This window comes from Lates calcarifer, linkage group LG9 (genome assembly GCF_001640805.2).
Source record: "Lates calcarifer isolate ASB-BC8 linkage group LG9, TLL_Latcal_v3, whole genome shotgun sequence".
Classification (NCBI taxonomy): Eukaryota; Metazoa; Chordata; class Actinopteri; family Centropomidae; genus Lates; species Lates calcarifer.
This window is the reverse complement of record NC_066841.1, coordinates 9,666,506-9,673,364: the sequence shown is the minus strand read 5'-3', so window position 1 is coordinate 9,673,364 and position 6,859 is coordinate 9,666,506. Positions and strand designations below refer to the sequence as shown.

Sequence of the window (6,859 nt, the reverse complement as noted above, 5' to 3'; positions counted from 1 at the left end):
ATGGGTTCTTTTATAAATAGGAACGTTGTCCTGGCAGAATATATGATCACTGAATATCCCAGTTTTCCCAGTTTGAAAAGTTGTATTTGTACAAGGCTCTTTCAGAAGGTTGAGGTTTTGAGTGACAGCTCTTGTAGCCAATCACTGCACTCAAGCCGTGCTGTCTTAGATGTCACTATATCTACATATACATAACAAACCTCTGCTAGGACAGATTATCATTCTCCTTCCTGAAACTTTGATCAGTTCTGTCAGAGATTTTGTGTGTACAAACAAGTAAACAAATTCCTGACTTAAGCCAGCTGGACCAAAGCCACACTAGCAGCCCTGGTCTACAATATACACCCCTCAGTATAAGAGAGTTGGATGGAGCAAACAACATACAATTTTTATTAGCCACACTACGAGCATGGCTCTAGGCAGGGCAATGTCAGTCAGTTGCCTTCAAACTTTGGCCTGGACTGACATATCTCAACAACAAGTGGATAGATTGCCATGAAATTTTGTACAGTCGTTCATGGTCTTCAGAGGATAAAGTCTAGTGACTTTGGTGATCCCCTGATAATTTCTCTAGTGCTACCATGATGTTGGCATGGTGGGTTTGCAGTAACTTGTTTAAATAACTATTATGGATTGCAATGAAATTTGGTAATCATGGTCCCTGGAGGATGAATCTAATGACTTTGCTGTGGCACTGGGAGGTTGACATTATTTGTGGTTCATAGTGAGATGTCGCAATAACTGTTGCTCAATTGGACACAATGATGGATGGACCAAGTGATGGGAGGATGTATATACAAAGTGTGTAAAGGGTACAAAATGCAAGTTCTCTGTTGGTGCTCATACAGTGCTGCACATTCAAAAGGTACTTAGATGTGTTGAGTAAAACCAATGTATGAAAGAATCCCTTTGTTGGAGTGATCTGTGCTTATTAAGAATGGTGTCACTCAAAATGACCCAGCTCATACTACAAATGCCAAATACAAAAGGTATAGATAGATATACAGTCATAGACAAGGTCAGGACCTGAACTGACAAAACATTTCTGAGTGTGCAATGCACTAAGATTTGACAATGTGTACTGAGATTTATGAATGCATAATTTCACATTAATGCAAAAAGATCTGCCTTCGGATATGGAGATGCAGATTTGAGCATTGAGCATCTGAATCAGAGCCACTTGAAACCTGAGCTACTACTACACACTTAAAACCTGGTTACATATTTATCATATCTGCATATCAAGTTAAATGCTAAAAAAGATTCAGTCCTCATCTGGGACAAATCTGGGCACAGAGTCATAGATATTGTTAAACATTTCCAAATGTCAGTTTACACATATTCAGTATTAAAGAATTTATTTCTCTTACCATGTGCAGTGTAAGGAGGGCTATTTTTTGTGCAATTTGTAATATTTCTACTGTTTAGTGTGATATTTTTAGACAAAATGGACTCGTTTGTGTCTGTGTGAACCCATGTGAACACCGTAAATCATCAATATACAAGGCTGTGGGTATAACTATGAAAAGCTTTTAATTTCCCATCCTGATTAAGTCTAAATCACAAGGAAAATGTACTGGTAAACCTTGTTTTTCCTTGCCACCATCACCACTGTTAAATACTTGTATTGATCTGAGGTAAGTTTTGCATACTGATTTAAGTCCAGTGGAATGCACAACGTTGCTTGATAATAGGAAACTTTCTTATTAGGGCTTAGCTGATGCCAGACGAGACTGTCTTTTCTGTAGATAAAGATGGCATTAGGGTTTAGAAAGGGGTCAATGGGATTCCCTCTAGCCAGAGTGTGGGGATTACCAAAGTCTGCAAAGAGCTGCTTTTCTTACAGATTATGTACAATCTGTTCTCAGTGACAGAGACTCATATTCACAAGATACAGGAGCAGCATTAAAACCTCACAAAATCAAGGACAACTGAGGTTTTTATGCAGCATTCATCAACCTGCACTCAGCTACCCTGTGACACAAAACCAGTGCTACCTGGGCTTTGTTAGAGTCAGTTTAGCCTTCCATAACTTAAAAAAAGAGAAAGCTACTCAGTATTTCTTGTACTTGTGATATATTCTGCTTCAGGGTCAGCTTGAAAACACTCCACGACTTGAGTGTCTTGACTTGACTCTAAGCAGACGCAGACAGGAATGAGCTACCAGCTAACTCGCTATCATCCAACACTTAGTCATTGTTCAACAAACAGCTAAATGTTCTGTGATTTTGAAGGATAGCTTTGTAATAACCAGTGTCCTGATACTCACAGTAACTTCAGATATGACAGATTCAGGAAATTATGCAATTTAGAGTACATGATAGCCATACTGTTGTGGACATTTCATGAACTGAAGTACAGCCTCTGAGAAGAACACTGGTCTCTGTTGGGTATATCTGTAATAAAAGTTTTTATTAACATTTTTTTTTTAAATCCCAGCTTTACAAAGAGAGAAACACCAGTGATTTCAGGAGGGAGTATTTATTTTCTGTGACCACAAGTCTTTTCAGGATCTAAAAGAGACTGGTGTACAAAGAACACTGATGGTTAGTGTAAAGATTGTTAATCAAGTCTTGATTGCTGACTGGGTTTTAAGCTTCAAGTGGATGCCATTCATTTTAAAAACTCAGTTTGTTGTACACTCATATTGACGTCCGCTACATAAAAGCTACACTGAGGTATTGCTTATAATGTGTGTGTAAATAAAAAAGCTCTGGAAAAGTAGATAAGAGTATAACAGGCAACTCATTGTTGTGTATTAAGCGCACCAAAGATAAGCACAGGGGTGTAGCTATCATTAAGTAAATGTATGTGTAACTTGATCTGATACTAAATGCAGCACAAATGACTGTGTCCCATGTTACATTTTAATAAAAGAAATAGCAATAAGTAAAAGTTTTCCACTTTTGAATTCAATGGAAATTCCCTCATTTGATATTGAACTGATAGGCATTTGTGTAAAAAATCCAAAATAATTTAGTGAATAACTCATTTAAATCATATTTTTTTTGTTAAAAAGTAATTTTTGTGCTCAAAACCAAAAAATTGTTGCGTTTAAATACAAAAACAGTATAGCTCACTAGCACATCCACTAGATGTCAGTGTTTACTTTAAGAAAAATAGATGAGGCGCTTAACAGTGAGACACCAGGCCTTGTCAAGCAAGGGTAGTGAGTCATACAAAAAAAGAGTATTTATAATAAATATATATTAACAGTTTTTGTTGATGCATTTCCACACTCCCATTTTCATCTTTGCTCCATTGTTTGCTGCAATGATTGATGCAGATGCGACATCGGTTTCTTTAATATAGGTCCTGTTTGCAAAATTTACATCTCACTTTAACATTTTATAAACTGGGACAATGACGACAGTAATGTGTGTTTTCCCTCTACCATCTTCAGCTAGGAATGACGCTCGTTATTAACAGGTGGTCACATATCAGATGTTGCACATCCAACAGACTGGCCCTGCTAGATGCTTCATTTCTCTAGCTGATTTAAAGCACCTGATTACACTTCTGAACTGATTAAATGGGGAGACTGAATACACTGTCAGTATTGTTGTAGATCTGCAGAGAGCTCCAACCTCCAGGTCATGAGGTTGTGAGAGGGGAAAACTTTTACAGACCACTTCTGTTGGTTTTGCAAAGTTGTATGCTCTGTGAATGATTCCTTGACATAATCCTCATCTAACAATGTAGTAACTTTTCATGACTGAAGTGTACTATTACTTTATATCAGGTCAGTAAATGAATGTTTTAAAAAGTTTGCCCCATTTGAACACTAACCTGTTGTGAGTTATTCTATTGCATTGACCAAAAGTCCTACAGGATGGATGCTTGAACAAAAATGTGGACATAACCTGGCATAATTCAGTTTGTATCTTTTTTCCTGAGTTTTGTTAAATGCTCTGTGTAAAGCTGACCTTTAATGAAGGCTAATTTCCCTGCATGATGCATTTGTGCCACAAGATCACCAGGTGTTTTGTGACATGCCTCCCTCTCAGACAGGTATTATCCTTGGCTGCAGATCACGATACCAAAAACACCAGTGATACAGATTTCATGCTTGCTGTCACGGATACCACTGACAAAAGCAGAAGCGAATCTCACATCTTTGTAATGTACACTATTCTCATCCGCAAGTGGCTTTACACTGGTTGCTGATTTCTATTCTCAAAGCAAGTTGCAGAAAAAGGCTCTCCAAAAGCAAAGTTTTTGTTTTTTTTTAAATCACAAATGGTGTCAAATCATGTTGAAAATGTTTGCTAAATTAAACAAAAAAGTGAGACTGATGTCAGAGTCTGTGGCTGGCAGTTGAGACAGGAACTCTGCAGCCTCCCCTTCCCCTTCCTCTCAAGCAGAGTCAGGGGGTGAACGCCTGTTTGAAGCTCTCCCCCTGGGCTCCAGGGTTCTGTGGGATCCGGGTGTGCTGACACTGTTAGCACGCCTGATATGAGAGCCTGATCAAAGCTGGCTCATTCTGCCTGACCGATTTCCACAGGATTAAGGATTAGGGAGACAGGAAGCTGGGAGAGGCACAGAGACAATCTGGGAGAGACAAAAAGGGATAGTGAGGGTTATGGAGAGTGAAAGGGATGGAGAAATGTTGAAGGAGACAGGAAGGGTCATAAGGCACTGGCAGAGAACATCTTGAGAGACAAAAGACAGAGAATAATGGCATGTCAGTGAAGTGATTTACAAAACAACTAAATCAGTAAGCTAAATTTTCTGGTGAATTTAAAAATTGTGCTGCTTTAGCTTTCCTGGCTGGATCTTGTGGGAGTTCAGTCACCTTCTGTTACCAACCAAGTTCTCTCAGAGGACTGGGCTGTGCTGCAGCTCAACAAGTGTTAAGTGTGACATGTAGCTGGGAGACGAACCCCGCTGGGCTTTAGTAGTGAAATCCTGAAATCAATTCTAAAACTACAGGCAACCAGTGTGAAGCTACTTAACAGGAGGGCGGGTGATATGATCTTTTGTTCTTCATTTGGCAAACAGTCTTGTTGCTGCAGTTTTGCAATCAGGAAAGAAAATCTGACAAGAATTATAGCAGTCTAAATGTAACAAGATGTTGCTTTGGAAACAGATTTTAACTGAAGGAAATGACTGAAGGGAGCGAAGCCTGAAACCATTCAGAATGAACACATCCAAATGACACATCCAGGCCTAATGTTGCTGGATAGGTTACCAGTAGAGTACTAATTGTGCAGTTAGTTGTTACCAATCATGAAAAATATTCTAATCACATCATTCTAGACTGAAGAATTTTTAAAAACCTTCAAAAAGAGTGAAACTGGTTATTAAATATTAATATATATTATGATAATGAAGAACTTGACTGGCTGTTGCTTTGTATTAAGCCTACTAGGTTAACATTAACATACATTACCGTTTCTGTCGCACCTGGAGATTTATCTCCTTTGTGACGTTGTCAGGTAGGTCGTCACATGTTTGACATTTAAAGGTTAAATATCAACAACAGCTATTGAGCCTAAGTGGAAACACTGATCCTATTTAGAGCCAGGGCTACTGAACAGTGATGCTTTGTCTGAACAGGTATTAACTCTGTATGTTGTCCTCTCTGTACCAAAAAGGCCTTGACTGTGTTCTGCTGACTGTCAGATGCGTTAAAATCTGACAGATATAGACAGGGACATCCCAGTGTGGGTTTTTGGTGGTTTTGGTGGCAGGTATCAGTTTTCAGCACCTGACTTGCAGTATGTCAGTGCACTGTTGTTTGTAGTTTCTGTTATTTATTTTTGAGAAGTTAAGACGGTGCACCGAAACCAACAGACGATACATTTCTGCAGTATTAAATGGCAGCTATAGAGGAAGGGACTGTGTGTCAAGATGGAGAGGGTGTTTAAGGTAATTAATGATATACACTGAAAGGGATCATAGGGAGAAAGAGACAGGGAGAAAGAATGGGGACAATACACCACCTGCCTGCCAGACCAGATTAAAAAGCCCGGATGAAAGGTCAGTGGGAGGCAAAGTTGCTAACCCCCACCAGATGTGCACTTGTGCTGGCCTATAGCCGATTAATTATCTCACAGTTCATGACACCAGGCTTGGTGTCCAGGCAATTACATTACACTACACACCCTGAGCAACCTGATCTGGGGATTTTTCCTGCTGGACAGTGTGTGTTTATGTTTGAGTATGTTAGGAGGAAGGGAGGAGTCTCTTTACACACTGGTGGCATCCATAATGACAATGCAATAATTCACATTGTGTTCCAGTGCTGCAGTCATCATGTTTTTGTGTGTTCATGCATGTGTTCTCTGTAGCTGCAGTCAAGCAGAACACTTTTTTCCCCTTTTTTTTTGTTGTTCCCAGAGATTAACAAGAAGTGGAAGAAACATATGAAAAAGAACCACCCATTCACACCCCATGGCAGGCTGCCTCATTTGCCCAAGCTTCTATCAATTCTTCGTCATAGCCAATAGCAATAAAGGAAGTGGTCCCACTGTCACAGAAACAGTTGGCACGGAAACAGCACATTACACCATCGTCCAATCCCCCTCCCATTCCTTTGTCGTCATTTCTCCCCTCCCCTCCATTCCTCTCCTCTTCTCGCTGGTCCCCTCCTCCTCTTCCCTCTCTCCCTATCTTGTATGTTTTTTCAGTCATCAATGAAATCACAACCAATCCTGCTGCTGGCCTGTCAGCAAGCATATAATACCTCAAGAAACACATCTAGTCACTGTATCACCTCCATTCTAACCAGCAGGGCTCAGATTCCTTAATGGCCAATGTATATTTTATCATTATAGCATGAAATAAAGATACACTGGATGTTGTAGCTACCCCATCAAAGCCTGTTTTTTCCCTCTCTCTCTCTGTTACTCTCATG

General features: G+C 39.7%; 1 long non-coding RNA gene across 1 annotated transcript in view; it reads right to left on the bottom strand.

Moving 5' to 3' along the window:
- Positions 1-3,243: 3,243 nt before the first annotated feature.
- Positions 3,244-6,859, bottom strand: part of LOC108879283 (uncharacterized) — a 39,459-nt gene continuing 35,843 nt past the window's right edge. The window contains exon 3 of the long non-coding RNA XR_001960318.2: positions 3,244-4,551. This is a non-coding gene — a long non-coding RNA (uncharacterized LOC108879283). The remainder of the gene's footprint in view (positions 4,552-6,859) is intronic.